This window comes from Anas acuta, chromosome 7 (genome assembly GCF_963932015.1).
Source record: "Anas acuta chromosome 7, bAnaAcu1.1, whole genome shotgun sequence".
NCBI lineage: Eukaryota > Metazoa > Chordata > Aves > Anseriformes > Anatidae > Anas > Anas acuta.
The window spans coordinates 19,677,491-19,696,286 of NC_088985.1; the positions used below are offsets into that span (position 1 = coordinate 19,677,491).

Below are 18,796 nucleotides of genomic sequence, written 5' to 3' on the forward strand. Positions count from 1 at the left end.
TAGTTTGTTCTTGGCCACCACAATGAAGCCTGCCTACATTCAGATATACTTGTGTGTTGCAGATTAACACTTTACTTACCGAGTGATTTCTTTTTCTACAACAGCTGAAGTGCCAAAATATATTTTTAGTTGTGACATAGAGAATATAATGCCAGAACCCAGCCCAGTGAACCCACCGTCTAATGCTGTCTAATGCTGTCCTCAGATAATGCCAGACCCCAAGAACTTCTCCTAAATTATATGAAAGCTTGCCTATGCAAAATTTCAATTGACTAGTAATATAAATATAACACTGTGCTGTGTTAGTTCAGTATGTAGAACTGTGTGATATCATAAGCACTGTTTCTTAATGGTTAAACTCCACTTCTCTCCACAAACAATTTCCAGTTGGCTGGGCTTGCCTCCCTGATTGTGCATACTCTGCTGCCAATTTACTCAGTACACCAGCTCATATAAATAGACTGTTCCTGGAATTATGGCAGCTCAGGAGGACCTTTGCAGGATCCGTGGAGAAGGGGTTAATGGGATTAATGACATTTCAGAGAACACATGGTTTCTTGACTGGACACGCAGAAATGGCCCTTTAGCTGAGCTGAAGTATCCCAGAAGTATCCCCACGAACACGGTCCCACCGTCACAGACACATTTATAACCTGTCGCATGGTGCCCCGTGGTGGCTGCTTTCCCTCTGTTACATTTGGCAAAGCCAGCAACTGCTCAATTAATTTTCATTACTACTTTAAAAAAATCTTAATATCAATTAATGATTATTTGCTAATAGTCAGAATTCAACCATAAAACAACATTTGGCAATTAGTGCCCGTTTCAAGTTCTCTTCAAAGAGGGAATAGTTCCCTCCACCTACTTACTTGAAGTTGATTTTGTGCTGCTTTTTAAGACATAATTAAGTAAAAAATCTAGCCGTTAGAGTGTTTCTATTATTAGATTCCTTTTTATTTGTATGGTTATCAAACTAAAAGATCTTAATGTCTGATGAAGCTATCAACAATTAGAATGTGTGATTCTTGGTTCATTTTTTGTACACGTTTCAGGCAGTGTTATGTTAATTTGGTTTTTGATTATAATTAGTTTCTAGCACATTTCCATTTCACTTTCTCATATGAAATGCAACTTTTGTGCCACAACCAATAGTAAAGAGATGTTGAAAGATATTACCAAACTGTTTTGTTCACTTCACATAGGCATTTGTATTACTTCTGGAATTTTCTAAAATGTTTGGAAGTCTGAGCTTTGCTTCCACATATGTCTCCCTTAGCAAATAGTATTTATCAACTTATTTTCATAAGAGGACATGGATGTTGATCCTGGCTGTGACTTATCAAGTGCTAGTGTGGAAAAACTGTCCCCCTAATACCCACAGTCCCTGCCGATCTCTTCGTGATGAGAAAATCGGTAAAGCACAGAGAGGATTTCTTTTGTTCATTTCCAACAGACAGGCTGCACCACTGCAAGATATCTAGATGTCTGTGTGATGATGATATATAAATGTTTAAAATAAATAAATGATAGAATTACAGCGGCTGCATGTTTGCACAGGTGGTTCAGGCTGAGAAGTCCAATTAAATTCAACTTCTTGTAATGCAATCTATTGAAAATTGCTTAAGAAATGCTAGGTGGTTCATTCATACAAAGAAATATCTTTAAATAGATGACTGAAAAAATCTTTCAAAAAATCCGTACATGCAGTTCTTTACCTGTTTGTCTAAATGTTGCTATCTCGTAGTTACAACTCATGCCTAGAATATCTTGTTTCTATTTTCAGCTTGTCTAAAATGACTGCAGGCATAATCAAATATTTGCTTGCAGAGCAGCTATTGTGGTTTAAGGAGTTGCCACGTTGTATCTGTTCACTACAACCCCACTCAGCTGAAGCCTGTTGAGTTACTATGTGTATTATGCTATTCATTTTTGGTGCAAAAGTAAATCCTTATTCCTTAATACTGAAGTTCTGTGGGTGAAAAGGGAGATTTTGTATAGCTTTGTACTGTTATTTGATGCTATAGTTTCTAATTTTTGATATTTTGATAATTGAAAGTTGGGTCAGATAACTCAGGTCCATTGCTTTGACAGCAGAAATTTCTACTTGAATTACGTTTGCTTTGCAGTTTATAAACATTGATATGTTAAAACAGTGTTCACTACCAAGAATGTGGTAATTGATAAGAACTTAATGAAAATACTCAGAAATGACAAAACTACATCCCTAATGCAATTTCATGACTGCTGAATCCAGACATTTCAATATGATGTTCATAAATATACTGTTATTCCAATGTATAGGAGTGAGAAAGCTTGCAGTGTTTTGACATAATTCAGAGTTTTCTGGCACTGCTTTTCTATCAAAATATTTATTAGACACTCAAAAACAGTGTATTTTAAAGCAGCAGTCCAAATACATGACTAATGCTGCTTGGACACCTGAACTGGGGACTTAAAAAGTCGCTTAGAAATACATCTCTGTTTAGAAGTGCCAACTTTGAAAACTATAAAATCTTAATGAGAATTAGATTATGCCCTGGAAAATAAATGTGACAAATCTAGATTCTAAGCAAAACACCATTTTGTACTTTAAAGGGACTGTTATCCTTCTGTACTTGCAAATCTTTATACAGTCTTACCTCAAGTAGGATGATCAGGAGCAGTAACTCTCCCCAAAAGATAAATAGTAAGGGTACAGATAAATAGCAAGGGTATGGATCATCTGTAAGGCCAGAAGCCTTGTTGCAGATAACCGTGCTGCCAGAACCCCATCGGTTTCTTTCAGTGAAGAGACCAGTGGTTAACACCAGAGGTCCTCTCACCAACAGAATTGTGTGAAGGTACCACAACCTGCATCAGCCAAAATCAGCAGGGCTAATCTGGGCTGGTGAAGATGGATATGACCTACCCAGATTAAATTTTGCCTGCAGTGTGTCTTGGGGATTCATGTTGCCCCTTCTGCCAGCTGAGTTTTGCCACTGGCACACATAAGCATGGTAGGGAATGCAATGTCTGACTGTGATCTAACCTACTTCAGCAAGGTGAACTCTCAAACCTGAACACTGGCTAATTCAGTTCTGGGACTGTCCCGTGGAAGTGATCAGAGGTGAGGTGGGAGAGACTGTCAGTCTTGGAAACACGCTTAGAGCCTAATGGGATCTAGAAAGGCTTGGGGGTAGACTCTGAGCAACAGTTCTATGTGTTTTGTTTGTTTGTTTTTTGTTTTGTTTTGTTTTCCTGTAAACCATTGTGTATATGTCTGTGGGGAACTGTAAAAGAACCACTTTAACATATGGAGTGGAAATGGGCTTGCTTAAATGGAGAATTTTAAGGGTAGAGAGTACAAAGATTTCTATAAAGTGGGCATATGAGTAGTAGTATGTGAACAGCTCTCTGGAACTGAAGCTTTTAACATCATGATAGTGGATGAAATTTCTGAGGCAGGTCTTTAGTATATCCAAATCCATGCCTATTACAACCATGCGGAAGGACAAAAGCTGCTAGCAGCAACCATCTCATTGTAATATGTGCCATCTTCAAAAATGTGGCATAAACCATTCAAATGTTTGGCAAAGTGTAAGACGTGAAATGTCCGTTTTACTGTGCCCTGTGCCTATATGGAAGATTTTATGTTTTGGAACTCTGCTCATAATTTCTTTTTGTACTACGTGGTGTCAATGTATGAAAGCTTGCTTCAAGTGTACTGACATGGCTCCGAAGCATTGAGAAGCCTTGTGTCGTCTCTGAACAGGGACATTTGAGGAAGAAGAAAAGAAGAAGGAAGAAGGAAAGAGAAAGGAAGAAAGAAACCAAACAAAACATTGAAAAAACAGTATGCACATCAGGTGCCAACAGCCAAAGGCAGTGGTAATGAATAACTCCAAATCTCACAACGAGGCACTGAAGGTTTACAGAAAAGGCAGTGCCAGGCCAGCTGCAGACCAAGAGCACGTCCCAGCCCCCAGCCGCCCAGCGAGGAGACCAAGCGCTGGCAGGCCGGGGCTGCCGAGCCGGGGAGGATGCCGAGGAGCGCAGGAGGGCGGCTGCCGGGGCAGGAAGGCGCCCACCTGCAAGGCGCCCGCTTCTGGCAGCGGGGCGGGAGGGCGGATGCAAGGCACGGAGCGGCTCCGGGAGGACACCCGACCCCCGACCCCCCGTCCCCGGGCCGCCCACAGGGCTCCGTGCCCGGAAGGGGGCGGCCCGGCAGCGGCGGGGCCCGTGCCCACGGGCGGGGCGAGCGGAGGGGGCGGGCAGAGGGGGCGGGCAGCCGCAGCCGCAGCCACAGCCGCGGCGGGCGGAGCGCGGCGCTGAGTGCGCGGCCCGGCCCCGGCTCATTACTCAGCGGCCGAGGCAGGAGGCGGCGGCGGGAGGCGGTGAGCGCGGGGCCGGGGCCGCGGCCCCCGTGGGGCTGGGGACGGGGTGGGGGCAGCGGGGCCGAGGCGGGGCGGGGCGCGGGGAGCGGCCCCGCCGGGCCCGGTGCTTTGTTTACGGCCCCGAGCGGTCGCAGCGGGCCGGGAGGGAGCGGAGCGGCGGGGCCGGGGCGGACCGGGGGGCTCCCGGTGTCCCCCCGCTGTCGGGGGGTTCCCCGCTGGGCTCGGCGCGGCGGGGCCGGGGGGGGGCGGGCGGGTAATGGCGGGGCCTCTTTGTTGGTGTGCCAGGAGGGGCTGTGGGCTCCTCCTCCTGCTTCCCCCGGAGCGAGGGGCACCGGCACGGCCCGTGCGGCCTCTGCTCCCAGCCCCGGCCCTCGGCGGAGGGGCTGCGGGTGAGGAAGGGGGGGTGCAGCCGTGTGTCAGCCGCCTCCGGGGTGAACTGCCGTGACCTTGCTTTGAAAACGCCTCTGGAAGCTGAAAATGCGCCTCTGGCGTGGGGTAACTGCTCCGGCTGTAAGGGCTTGGGGCAGGTGGGCAGCGTCTTTGATTCGCCTTTTCATCTTTCTGGTAAAAGGACCGAGCAGTCCCGTTGCAAATTTTGACTTGCGTCTTGGTTTCTCAGTGTTGCTGGCAGCATCCAGTTTTACTCCCACAGCCTGGTTCTTGAGGCTTTGCTCCGGAGTGGCTCCATCAGTGGAGCTTGACCAATTTACAAACACAAGTCCCACTTGATTAGTTTGTTCCCCCAGCTACTGAAATGGATTTGAACAAATACTGAAATTCAAAAAACACTATCATATAGCAATGGGATTGCTGAGGTCTTTCAGACAATCCCCAAACCCTCCATGGTTTGGCCTATCTGATAATATAAACACAAAGAGTGTTATGCATCTTCCTGGAAGGAACTTATTGCTTGCCCTGGGGCATGTGCACATGGCATTTAGCACGCTTCTCTCACAGCTGGGTTTTGTTTACAGGTGTGGAGACTTAACTAGTGATGGCCTCAGTTCACAGGAGACCCAGCCTCACTTTTAAAAGTGCATTTGTTGGCATCTCTAGGGCAAAACGGTATTTGAAATGCCTCTGACTTTGTCTATGCACTTGCAGGTTTATTGGTATATTAGATAATTTTGAAATGGCTCAAAATGTTACATGAAGAGAAACTGGGACAAATCTAGTTCGGAATACTGTCCAAAAGAGCTCACTGATTTGAGTACGTTCCTTGTGCGTAATGAAGGGAAACTCTTAGCTCTTCCAGTAGTAATAAGGAAAAATTAACTGAATTTCAAATGGTCCCATTCTATGACCTCAGTCTGGGGAGGGCAGCCATCTTGCCTTTCCCCCATGGGCGTTCAAAGATGTGTAGCACAGACTGGTTAGGTGGTAGAGTGGTGATGCATCACCATCATTTTCCCTTCTTTGCTGTCATTTTTGTCTTACATTCTCTCTTTCTTCCTCCAATGTTTGAATGCTCAGATGCTTTGATAGAAATACTAGGGAAATGATAGGGAAAGGAAGAATCAAACATCTACTAAACAAAACTAATCCAGCATTTCAGAGTATACATAAAGCTGGCTGCATGGAGCTGTTGTCTGAACTCTGAAAAAAGGATTTTAATGAGGTGCTCCTGTGCGGGGTCTTCAGTTTCCCAAGCATTTTGGGCCAATGGTCTCTAGAAGCATTGAGTCATCTTGCAGAGCACCATGTATTTTGTGGAGGCTTCTAGGTCAGAAACCAGAGAAAAATGATCTGGTGTGGGCTTGAGTCGTGTGGTTTGGGACTGCTGGTCCTAGGTGGGAGAGTTGCCCTTTGTGTGTGGCTTCCATGTTTTAACTTGTAACCCAGCTGGTCAGGGACCAGGGCACTTGCGGCTGTAGGAGTGCAAGTGTAACAACCTGTTGCAAATTCTCTAGGTTACCTTGTTATCTTGTCTGGTTGTTACACAAATAAGGAAATAAACAAGTGTTTGGGATTTCAGTGACTTAATCTTCTGCTTGCTACTTTCCTGAAATGATGGTTATTTCTTCTAGTTGTTTTGTCTCTGTTAATTTATTTTTAAACCATGACATAATGGGGTAGTATCTGAGATTTAATGTTAATGAGATTTAATTTGTTCCCTGTATATTTTCTTTGACTTTTTTTATCTCTTGTTCCTCAACTGCCTAGATTGACTGCTTATTGTGTAAAAGATGCATAGAAAGAACGTGCTTAGCTCTTTGTTTCTGAGGTTTGATCCAGGGCTCTGGACTAATAATAAAAGTGACCTTCTTGATACTCTACAGAAAAGCATGGTATGCTATTTTCTCTCTCCGCTCGATCCATGGGGGGAAAAACATGCTCTCTGTGAATGCATAGATTTTTTTTTCTAATGTATTTAGTGTATATATATAATATTCATTGCTGTATTTCTTTGTGATTTAGACTGATCTGATTTTGATTGTAGGTTTTTAATAAAGACGATATATTTTGTTGCTATGAATGTTTTCTTTAAAAAAACCCTAGTTCTTCATTCAAAACCTGCCGAAACAGACATCTGTTTACAATATGTACAATGTCTTGGTTTTTGAAATCTCTTTAAAAATTCAGTTTAAACTACTTGTGCTGTTTACCTGCTGAGAAGTTCATCACAGCTTGGACATGGATTTTGATAAATAACTTTTACTCTGCTGAATTAAGCATCTGAACACATAGTTTTCAAATCTTTTAAGAATCTCCTTGTTTAAACAGAGACAAATTTGCTTTTAAACTTGATAAAGGCCCTTTTGGCTGTCCTTGTTAACAGGTGAACTAAATTTGAAGAGGCATTGCTCCATGGCATATTTGTATCAAAATAAGTGAATGTTTTATTTGTGTAAGTTGTTTTATTTTTATTTTTTTTGAAACAGTTACTTCAGCACCAGTGAAAGATAACTGGCTGATAAAACCCTTGCTTTCAAGGCAATTTTAAGTGTTTATATTTCTATCACATCCATAGTTTCATGTTCAGTGGCTATCTTGCTTAAGCGATCTCTTTCCCTGCTGTTCCTCATTGCCAGCTGTTGTGGTAAAATAGATCAGGGAACTAACTGATTATAGCTGAAAAAAATCTTCCTTGTGGACTATTTTTCAGCTTGATTAATTCCTGTATGTGTCTAAACAAACAACTATGCTGTTATGAGGTAGAAAGACAAGGAGGCTGCTGAAGCAGGGGTTGCTCTCAGTTATGCACATGCATGAGGGTTCACAGGTTAAGTAGCAGTTGCTAAAAGACTAAAGCAGTGCAAGGGGATGGACCTCTTGTGTGTTGAGAAGTGCTTCTTCAAAGATGTGTGCAGACTGACTCTTCTGCTGATGTTACCTAAAAGTATGCTGAACAACCTGCTTATTTTGACTGAACGCACTGTGGAGGCCAGAAGAAACTGGGGAAGAGTACCTACTAGGTGGTGAACATATGAATACAACTGCTTACTTAACCGATTGTATTATTTTCAAGAACACATAGCATCTAACCTTTAGGGTTTTTTTTTTTTTTTGCTTATCTGAAATGCCCTACTCCTTTTCTGTCCCACTTTTTATTCCAAATGTGGATCTCCAGGTGTAGGTCACTGAGTAGTTTCCCAAGATGTTTGTATCTATCAAATGTTGAGTGGAATTTTAGTGCTATTCATGCATACATGTATAAGTTTATCCTGTGGGAAATCAGCAGCCTTGCTCAATTGTGACTGATACTTCTTAAGAAATGTACTGTCAGAAGAATTTGAAGATGGTTCGGAGGTCAGGACTTGGTGATGGGTGGAGTACGTTGCTAGTACATTGCCTTGAAATTTAATGGAAATAAACGGTAATAACTGTAGTTAGGTATAATGTACCCTTCAGTTAAGGGGAATTGTTTCTTGAAGTGCTAAATCAAAATCAACCAGAACTGTCACATCCTTTTAAAATTCTCCTTAGTTGAAGTAAAAATTGATATTAGCTCAATGAATGCACCAAGCACATGGTAGCAAGACTCCTTTTGTACACTAGAAGACTTTTCTAGACTTACATAGCATAAGGAATACTTAATCTCACCATTTATTTCCAGAACAGCCAATGGTGCACCACAGTTTGCTTCTGCTAGAGCTTTTTGCAGGCTTTGGGTGAGAACTCCTCCAAGAGGCTGGAGCTGACAGCATCAACGTGATCTGAGTCAGTGCTGGCCTGTAACAGATCTCCCTCACAAAGAGGAGAACTGCCCAACCACCTGTGTTCAGAGAGTACTGTTATCTTAATGGTTCATCATTTTGTAAAATATTTTGGAGGTTTTTAAAGGGTGGTGGTCTTGATTTGTGTGTGAAGAGATGATGATCATGGTGTACCAAGCTTATAAGTAATAGCAATACACTTGTTCTCAACTTCAGATGTTCTTTTCCCTAAGTGGTTAAAAACTTATCCTTGGTTCTTTTTCTGTCCAAACTGTTTGCCTGTAAGCTTGATACCAAAATAAACCTCATAGTTGTTGCCCATATTGTCACTTTTATTGTTGGATAAATGCTGCTTGATGTGTGAACAGACGGGATGCTTATTAATCCTTCTCAGTTGGATCTTGTAGACTAATGCTACGTGGTGACTGGCAGAAAATGTACTTCAGTGGTCATCTGTGTTGCAAACAAAGCAAATACTGTATATGTGCTCATGTACATGCACTTCAAATAAACAAAAAGAGAAAATGCCAATTCTACAGTACTGCTGCAAAGCCTATTTCCTGTCATTATGGATGCGGAGTATTTAAAAAACAAAACCTCTGACAACTCTGGTCACTTAATTATGTTGATGTTTTACCAAGATTATTTTTTTTTAAACTGTAGATCTTAAAAGCATGCAGGAAAATATCTTAACTCAATATTTACTCTTAACTATAAACGGTGGCTGAACTGCGTGTCCTACTCATTGTAGTCTGGGTAGTTCCTTCTTAAATATTTGCCTTGTATCCCAGTCTTCTGAACAACTCAGCTGTCTCCAGTCTGGTTTTGTTTGCAGTGAAATGAGAAAAGCAGTCATCTGCTATCACGTTCCTTGCTGTGATCTCAAAGTCACGGAGATGCCCAGCTCTGTGAATGTATGGGGCTATATGTACATCGGTGCATAAACCGACAAGAATTCTTCTGCTCTGTTTGGGGAGCAGCTGGTGGGGGAACAACTTCTGCAGAAGAAGGCCTGGGCCTCCTGCTAGAGGCGGAGCTGACCAGGAGGCAGCACTGAAGGCTAATTACAGAACCTGGCTAGCCAGCATGGGAAGAAATTGTTCTCATCTGGGGGCAGTTGTGATGCTCCAGCTGTAGCAGTGCCTGGTAGATCACACACACATGTGCACACACCCCTTAGAGAAACAAGGGGCTCAGAGGGTGGGGGGCTGTGGCACCTGGGCCAGCAGAGGGATGGGATCTGCAGCCTGGGGAGACATGGGGAAAATATAAGTGCTGTCTTTAAGGGGGGCTATAGAGATAATGGAGCAAGACTCCTCACAAAAGTACACAGCAAAAAGACAAGAGTCAATGGTCATAAACCATAAAATAGAAATTTCACTTGGATGTGGAGGGCATATTTTCCTACCTACATTGCATAAGCAGTACCAAGAGCACAGAGGTACTTTGTGTCATGGAATCCCCATGTTTCCATAGAATAAACTTACATAAATAAAAATTTGAAGTTGTACCTGTTTTGAGCAGGTAGATGATCTCTAGGCATTACTTTCCATATGATTCCACTTTTTATGGATTTATTTTCAAAGTAGCTTAAGGAAGTTGGCAAAACAAAGGTACAGTGACGTAGGTAAATAAGGCTGCTCATAACTGGAGGAAAACGCAGTGAGTTGTGATAAGCATCTTCTTTCAAATCTGCTAGTGGCAATGCTGGCATTTCTCTGCCCTGCGCTGAGCTTTCCAGCTGATTAGGCCAGAAGTGCTTGCAGGCAAGCATAAAGATCAGAAAGAAAGGTTATGGTACCTATCGTGCCTGTGTTCACAGAGATGAACATAACAGCCCATCCCTGAAGGAGCAGCCTGGCAGCCGGCTGCCATTTGTCCAGGCATTGCCTTCTACATGTATAGCAGAGAATCATGTTGGCAGGTGGGCTGCAGGGCTTTGGTCTTCTGCTGGGTGGGTGATGGCTCTTCCAGGAAATGGTGTCACGGAGTAGATCTGGTTGGCTTTCCCAGCAATGGAAACAGCCCTTTGTGACTGCAGAGGAATGGTAGGGCCAGTGTCAGAAGGGCAAAAAAAAAAAAAAAAAGAGCCATGGTAGAAATCCTTTCATGCTGCTGTCCCTTAAGGTTGTACTACTTCCAGAAGACATCATCCTGCAGCTTTTTTTTTGTTACTGCTAATTCTTAACTATTTGTCCATTGAGCAAAGTTAATATGAAGTATTGGGGAAAGGGAGGTGAGCGGAATAGGAAGTTACAACCCCCAGTGATGATTTTGCCTCTTGGGAAAGTGACTGACCTGGGGTTAGAACCTGTAGGTGGTTAAATACCTGCACACAGCTGCTCACATGTGACTGAGGAGGTCTGTGAAAAATCTGGTGGTAGCACATCACCACAAGCACTAAGTGCATTCTTTAGTAGTTTTAATGCCTAAGTTTATGCCAGAGCAAATTTAACCTCAGTTATGATGCTTCTGTGGTCTTAGGTATAAAAATACAAGCATCTTTTTTACCATTTAATCTTAAGTTTTACTAAGCAAACAGTAAAAAATGGAATGCCATGGTTGACACACAGGTCAGCAGGGATCAGTTGGTGATTGTTCACTGTGCCCGTGTTTTGGATGGAGAGAAACATGACTTCCTGTGAGTTCAGAGTAGGAAGAGGGGTAACATGATATCCTAAAAAGCTTTATTAGGGATGTGTGGGCTAAGTTCACTTGCTTCATTTAGTGCCAGAAGTGAATATTGAGGAGATGCACAGTAACAGAAAGATCATTGTGCGTGATAGTGGTTCATTTAATGAGCAGTCAAGCCTTTCAACAGAGTGACTTTCATTTGCATGGGTTCCTGCAATGGAAAACTCCTCTTTGTTGAACAATAGGCAGTGTATCTTTTGCAGTTTATTAAATTGAAGCATGACGATTCTTGTGCCACTTGTATGTCAAGATATGGGGGAAAAAAGTTTCTAATAAGCTTATGTTTGCCATACAGGGGTCTCATTAATGTTAGCATGGAACTGTGGGGAAATCAGAAAATCTTGATGTAGCTACAGTTACTTTATTCTTCTGCTCCTGTATTTTATTTGAAGTTCTTTCGTCTTGCTTTTCCTTAGAAATTTCCTCATCACTGCTGTTAGTGTGCGTAGCCACAAGCATGCAGTGCTTCTGAAGTTTTTGTTCTTGTTTGAAGAATGGGAATTCTCAAGCCTTTTAGTTTGAGAACTTATTTCTTAGTGTTTTTTATTTTATTTTATTTTTCAAGGACAGAGCATCAGGCACTACTCAAGTTCAAGAGAAAAAAGAGAAATTGGAGAACAGACCAGGCTATATTGCTGGTAGTAGTGACTCTAGTAGATTTTCTTGCGAACTGCCTAGAAAGCAAAGCCTTTATTTTGAAATGTAGTTTCAAACCCCAATGTCACCCCCCACCAGTAAATGACTGTGCACAGCATGGTTCTGCATTACGGGTGGGGTCTGTGAAGGAATTGTCAGTGCTGAGGTTGTGATAGGCTTTGGAGGTTTTTGTTCCATTCTAAAACTCCTATTGCTGAGCCATTTAATGCTAAATGTTTTAGACAGGATTTCATAGCACATTAATCTGCTTGTACTTACCAGATAAATGCATGAATTAGTGAAAATAGCACATTCATAATTGGATTCTAAGTTTTTGTAACAGGGATTTAAAGTTAAAACATTTTACAATTTTTTTTTTTTTTTTTAGTGGAACTTTCGATGTGATCTTTAGTGTACTCTTAAAATATTCTGAAAACCTTTTTCCCCCGCTGTTACACAACTCCCCGCTTCCTCTAGTGTTCTGTAGCTGTTGTGTTCTTCAATATCAGTATGTAATGAGTATTTAAGGTCACTTGATGTCTTTTGTTTGCTCATGTCATTTGAAAGAATCAGAGAATCTTTCAATCTGAATCTTCTGCTGACACACGTAGCTTCTATATACTTCATCTTCCCCTATAAGAAGAGGTTAAAGAACAGGCATTTCGTCCTACCCCAGAGTAGCCCTGGAATGGGATTTCTCTTCTAGTCTTGTGCAGATCTCATTGAACAACCCTGAATCATGTTTGCTGGATTATTTGCTGATGACTTGCCTTTTTATACTATATTATTGCTTTGCCAGCAGTCACTGGATGGGCAGAGGACTAGCATATGCAGGCAAACATTTGTCACTTCAGTGATATGGCTAGAAATAGCATTCCCTTAGGTAGGTAGTTGAAACAGAATACCAAATTTGATAATTTATTCTTTGCTCATGAATTTCAAGTTGGATTACTGTTAATCTTTTTGACATACCTGAGTAAATTGAATGGGCCATGACATATGATTCTGCCCCAAAAGGAAGTATAGAATGCAATATAGAATCGCATTCCTTTTGAACATTGTACTTAACAGTTGTGTGAGAGCATTATGGTGTAAGCAGGATTTTTCACTTCATATCAGATTGCACTTCTAGACACAATTGAGTTGGGTACTTCCCATTCATAAAATGGGACAGCCTTTTGAAGTCTTGCTTCACTGAATTTCCACTGTTTTCAGACTTTAACATTGTAAAACCAACAATAAAAATACTATTTACAAATATTGCCCTACCAAAAAAATGAAAATAATCTGTAGAAATCAGAATTGCATTTTTAACAGCCAGCAGTAGCATTGCTCCTTCTTCGTAGATTTATTTAGTACTCTTATATTTTAAACCTTTTAAAAAAATGTTTACCTTGAACTTCTTGCCATCAACTGTCCTTTTGTATAATGTTTTATTTGAAAAAGGATTAAGGAATTGGAATATCCTTGCCTTATCCTATTATTTCTGTAAAAGAGGGTTTTGCTAAGAACAGTCTTTTAATCTGCTATCATAACAGCTTCTTTGCCAAACTGTAGTATTATGCAGTTTTCTTCTGATGGAGCCATTCTGGTTTATGATTTGTGTGGCAAAACTGACCTGCAAAAGACAGTTGGCAAAGTGTTGCTTCATGTATTGTGATAATAGGATTCAGCATGGAGCCATCTGTAGGGAAGCTTCATGTGACATTACACTGAAGAAGCTGTAGAGACCCAGTACTATGAAATGTAGTGCAGCAGAGTGCTTGCAGAGTGAGATTTTCTTTTTTGTAGATGTAGCTCTATTCATTCTGGTAATGTTTGTTCTAGAAAAGTGGTACCAACTACATTTTCTTTTTTTTTTTTTTTATGATTAATTAAAGTATCATTTCAGGAGTCTGAAAAATAAAAAACAATAAAAACCTGAGAAGAAAGGTAGAGTAAGAATCTTCAGGGTTACAGGTGCTGGGCTGTGTAATATTGTGTATCGCAGACTATCTGCCTCTTCATTTACATCCACATGGCATGTGAATCTAAAACCTATTTTAAAGAGGAAGGAAGATATTTATCTTTAAAAATCTCTGCTGTTGTGCAATCACTTCTTTAAGAATAGAGAAAAACTCTGCAGTGCAAATACATCTCACTGTGTGACCTCCTCAGTTGATCTGTGCAATATATTCCTGTCCCAACACAAAGTACAAAAACCTGGAAAACTTGCTGTACAAAACACTGTATAGCTGCAAAGTGTTGCAATAAATGAAATTTATAGATGTGCTTAGGGACATGGTAGACTTGGCAGTGCAAGGTTAATGGTTGGACTTGATGATCCTGGAGGTCTTTTCCAACCTAAGTGATTCTGATTCTAAATTAGAAGTGATTTATAACTTAGGGAGGATATGTATGTTAAATAAGTGTTATTGGCACAGAGGAACACTTTGCAGGGAGAGCAGCTGTGTTTACTTGCTGCTCGTGTTACAGGAACTGACTTGACCATGAGAAGTGCTGGAAGGTTGTATGTGCTGCTTTCCTATTTGTTGCTGACTTGGATATCAGAGGTTGATTTTGATTTCACTAAGCTTTAGATGAAATCTGATTAAACCTCAAACTATCCAATTCTTAGTACAGTTTTCAGGATGTTTTAAATGCTTATGTTGGTGAGACTCTCTGTAGAGTTTGCTTTGTTTTCAGAATATGTGCATTTTAATTCATACACCAGAAACCAGGAAATCTGGATAGTACCAAGTGTCCGATACACACAGATGATGAGGAAGTGTCAGGTTTCATCTCCCCTGCCACATCCCAGCAGACTTCCTTGCTTCCTTAGAGGAGGGGAAGACGGCAGAAGGAGCAGCAGATAAACAAGCAGAAACATTCACATTTCGTGGAGTTGATAGCATGTGTTCACTTACCCTTCTTTGTTTCCTTGTCTTCAGACTATTGGAAGAGCATCTATCTGCTTGGCACACTGGGTAGTTAATTTCTTCTGGTAACGTTGCGCCTCTGTTTCCCACAAGGGGCGTTTGCTAGCTCATTCTCAGTTGCAGTGTTTTTTAAAAGCTAGGTTATTAAACAGGGAATTTCACGACATGAGGGTACTGGCCTCTGCCCATGCAGCTGTCTGTAGGCCTCAATTTCACAAGATAAAACAATGCCTTAACTCTTTGTGAGCAACTATATCACAGTATTTTTTTCAGTTGGAGGCCTGTGACTTATAGACTGATAATATGTGACTATTTTAGAGAAACTGAGACACGAGATTGGGAAGGTGAATTGGGTGAAAGCCTCTTAATTGGAGCTTTATTGATAAAAAGTAGTAAATATCTATTTTGAAAAGGCAAAAAGTCACTGAAATACTGAAGTATCATTTGTGATTAATGAGTTTGTGCATTTATTATTTGACCATTCATTTTCCTGCTTATGCAATGTATTTGGTGTATTTAAGTATCTGAAATAAAGTCAGTTGTCAGCTCAATTTGATTGGATTTTAAATAAAACAAATGTTTTAGAAGCAGTACAAATAATATTGATTCCCTTATTTGGGCTATTTTGTAAGAGATGTTTCATAATATGAGAATCCTCTTTAGAAATGCGCTTAGCAGTTTACTATTGATTTTTATAGAGAGGCCACTCAAACACTGTGGATACAGATTCAGTGTTTGAAGTTTGTGCTGCTGACCCCCACCTAGAAGTAGCGGCTTTTCAAACCACTTTAGAAAATGTTGCCATTTGATATTTGGTTTGCATAAATGTAGGCTTTGAGCTTCTGAGGAAAATGGGATCTGAAGTGGTCATGTTGTCCTCGTCTGTGCTCCGCAGGGAGCTGTGTGTGAAATCGCTGCTGGAGCCTGCTGGGTCTGTCCGTGCCAGCTGGCCAAACAGCACTAGGAAATGGTTCAGCTGGAGCAGTGTTTAACAACAGGAATTGTTTTTGCAGCTTCCTACATGTTTGGATGTATTCTTGCACTATGTATTTCTAGAGGAATTTCAGTATCTCTATATTCTGTTAGTTAGTTGTCATTTTATTGCCGCCAATCACAGGCTTTTTCCTTACTATTAAAGGACCTCTAAAATGGTAGTTACTTCTGCCATTATTTCAGAAAGTTTGAAGTTACTTGAAATACGGACGTAGAAAAGCTAACAATTGCCTAATACAAAAATCACTGAGTGCTGCTCGCTTTCTCCAACTTTAGGTTTTTCCAATTTCAGGTTCAGCCATTAACATTTTGGCACTAATCTGGGACTGAGCTGATCTCTGTTTCTGGCTACCTGGTACTTGAACATCATTAGATGCAAGGAATTCAAGTAGTGGTGCATACGTGTAAAACATGAAGCTTGAAATGAACTATTCAAGCTCTGTCATGTATCCCTGGTTTTATTATTAACCTTTTGTCATGGCTTGTGGGGTGAGATTCCCAAAATTCATCTACTTTTGGCTTAGATGTGATGGTAAGGGTTGGATATGTGTGATGGGCACAGCACTAGGGAAGAAGCCAGCTTCATGCCCCTGCCTGCGTGGCTAACCTGGCCCCGCAGCCCTGGGGCCTAGCTCCTGGGGCACCTCATGGCGCCCCCGCCTCTGTGGCACTGCTCAGGAGGGACAAGGAACAGAGCGAGGAGGCAAAGCTCAAGGGGCTGCCTTTGCCAGCAGCTGCTGCTGGAGAGCTCTGCATGGAAAATATGTCCCTCTTCCCTGGAGAAGGGCCTGTCTGGTGGCCAGGAGGGGCTCTCCTCTCCCTGGAGGTTGGGGTCAGTCAGGCTGTGCGCCTCTGCTGCCGGCGCAGGCCCTGCCGTGGAAGCCGTTCACTAACGGCTAGAAAAAGGAGCAAATCAGATTAATTATTATTTAATTATCAAAGATGAAACGCATTTACCATCATTTACACTTTTAGAGCTCTAAGTGAGACATGGTTTCTTTGTGTGAGGGTGAAATGCGTGGTCTGGAGTGTGAGAGGATTGAAGGAACTGCCTCAGCTGTGAGGGAGCGCAGGAAAAGCCTCTGCTGGATGGTGCAGGCAAGGTAGGTTGGCCCTAAAGCTGAACTTAACAGAGCATAAAATACAAATATTTTTGAGGTGGAAAAGGAAATATGGAACAGATATCATGTGCTTTTGTGTCTGTGGAGAGAAATGGGGGAATAGAGAGCAGATGCGACTCAGAGACTGGAAAGATGTATGCGTTTTGAAAAGCAGGCCTGATTTTGGGAGAGTACCTGGTCTACAGAAGGGTCTCTGTGAACACTGAATTATTTAAGTCTGTTCAGATTAAAAAATGGTTAGTTTTCTCCATTTTTAGTTCCTGCACTCAGTCACTACTAATCTGGGACACAAAGCACCTAGACATCCTTAGGCTTTTTATATTACATCTGTAGATGGTGTTTGTAGGAAAGCTCCCCATATGCTGAGGTGATAGGATTACTTGTCTGTTCAAAACAGAACTAGGATCTGGGGAGAGACATTCGTTCTGGGGACTAAAATCAGATTATCAATCTTGTTTTGTGAGTGGCTCTTTCAAAAAGTGATAGGTCCTTGGGATGTTCTTTTTTTGGCAATCTGTTGATCTTTCTTGTCAAAGGGAAAGGCTTTGCTTAGAGCCTCTTACTGTGCTCACATCCTTCCCAAATACAAATTTTGTATTTTATAGAAAAGCCAGTACTTGTTCTAATTTTAACAGTTCCTTTATAACCTTTCTTACATTCCTTACTTTTCTACAGATGAGATATGGGGTTGCTGTGCAGGTTTGAATTGAAATTTGGTATGGAGTGCTAGTGCTGCTGTGCAAACTTGTACTGTTTATACAGTAGCCAGCCACCTGGGGCTCCAAGGGATTTTTGTAATGCAGAAGTAAGTTCAGTTTGTTGCAATTGCAGTCAGTTAGGTGATCATTTTGTGGAAACTGTAGTAAGGTTTTTACAAGCTAAGAGGCTGCGAAAAAAAAGGGCAGTTTGTTTACCTGCACATCCTCACATTCTTGTTAGATTCTTGTTAGATTCTTCAGATTACAGGTATTATATTTGGATGAGATGACAGAAATACACGCATATGAAGAAAACTAGCAGGAAAAAAAAAACTACTAGAAAAAGCCATCATGTCACAGGGGCAGTATAAGGTTACAGCCACTACATGAACTTGTAAACTGCAACATTATATCACTGGAAAGACTGCATTGGTAGTAATAGTTTTCATGCCTTGTTAATTTAGGACACTACATAGTTCTTTAACATAAAATGTACCAAGAGCAGAGCTAGTATAACAAAGAAGGGTCTGAGTCTCCACAAGGTCTGCCAGTCTGGCAATGAGGTTTGCTGAAACCACTGAGGTAATTCACTGGTGTAAGCACCCCATATTAAAATCTCTTAAGTTTCATTTTGTTATCGCATGCTCAATAGCTTTTTTGTGTGTTAAAGCCACATTTATTTTTCTCGCAAAACCTGTCATTTTCTTTTCTGGAATTATTATCCTTAGTGGAGAAAGATACCTATTTGTTTTTAAATATTCAACAGGCTCCTGGAAATCAAAAAAATTGGCTTTGAATTCTCTTTAGAAATTAGGAAACCAAACCAGTCCTACATTTTTAAAAAAAATCAAATCTCTAGCCTTTGGGCAATCTGAAGTGACTTCTCCGTTTGAACTCAAAAGTGGTAGGTAAGTCTAAATGTGCTCTTGTTACAATTATGCACGTTTCTCCTGCCTCAGTACTTTTGCTCTGGATGACCAATGAGATCTGGTGTCTATCTTTGCTTTACTGAAGCTGTAAGTAATTAAATTTGACTTTCTGATGGCCAAAAGATCTGGTAAAGTAAAATTTTGTGGTAAGAAATGCACCTGCAATGCATTTCTGACCTATGGTACATAAGAATAACTCCCATATATACATAAGGTTGTGTTTAATAGTTGCCTGTAAAAAGTAGCTTCAGAAATCAAGGTGGAGACTTGAAATTTT

The 18,796-nt window shown here is 41.3% G+C and overlaps 1 protein-coding gene across 3 annotated transcripts in view; it reads left to right on the forward strand.

The window, feature by feature from the left end:
• The first annotated feature begins 4,247 nt into the window (after positions 1 to 4,247).
• Positions 4,248 to 18,796, forward strand: part of MAPK8 (mitogen-activated protein kinase 8) — a 46,165-nt gene continuing 31,616 nt past the window's right edge. For all 3 annotated transcript variants that reach the window (XM_068687850.1, XM_068687851.1, XM_068687849.1), the window contains exon 1: positions 4,248 to 4,373. The gene's annotated coding sequence lies outside the window, so the exon portion shown is untranslated. The remainder of the gene's footprint in view (positions 4,374 to 18,796) is intronic.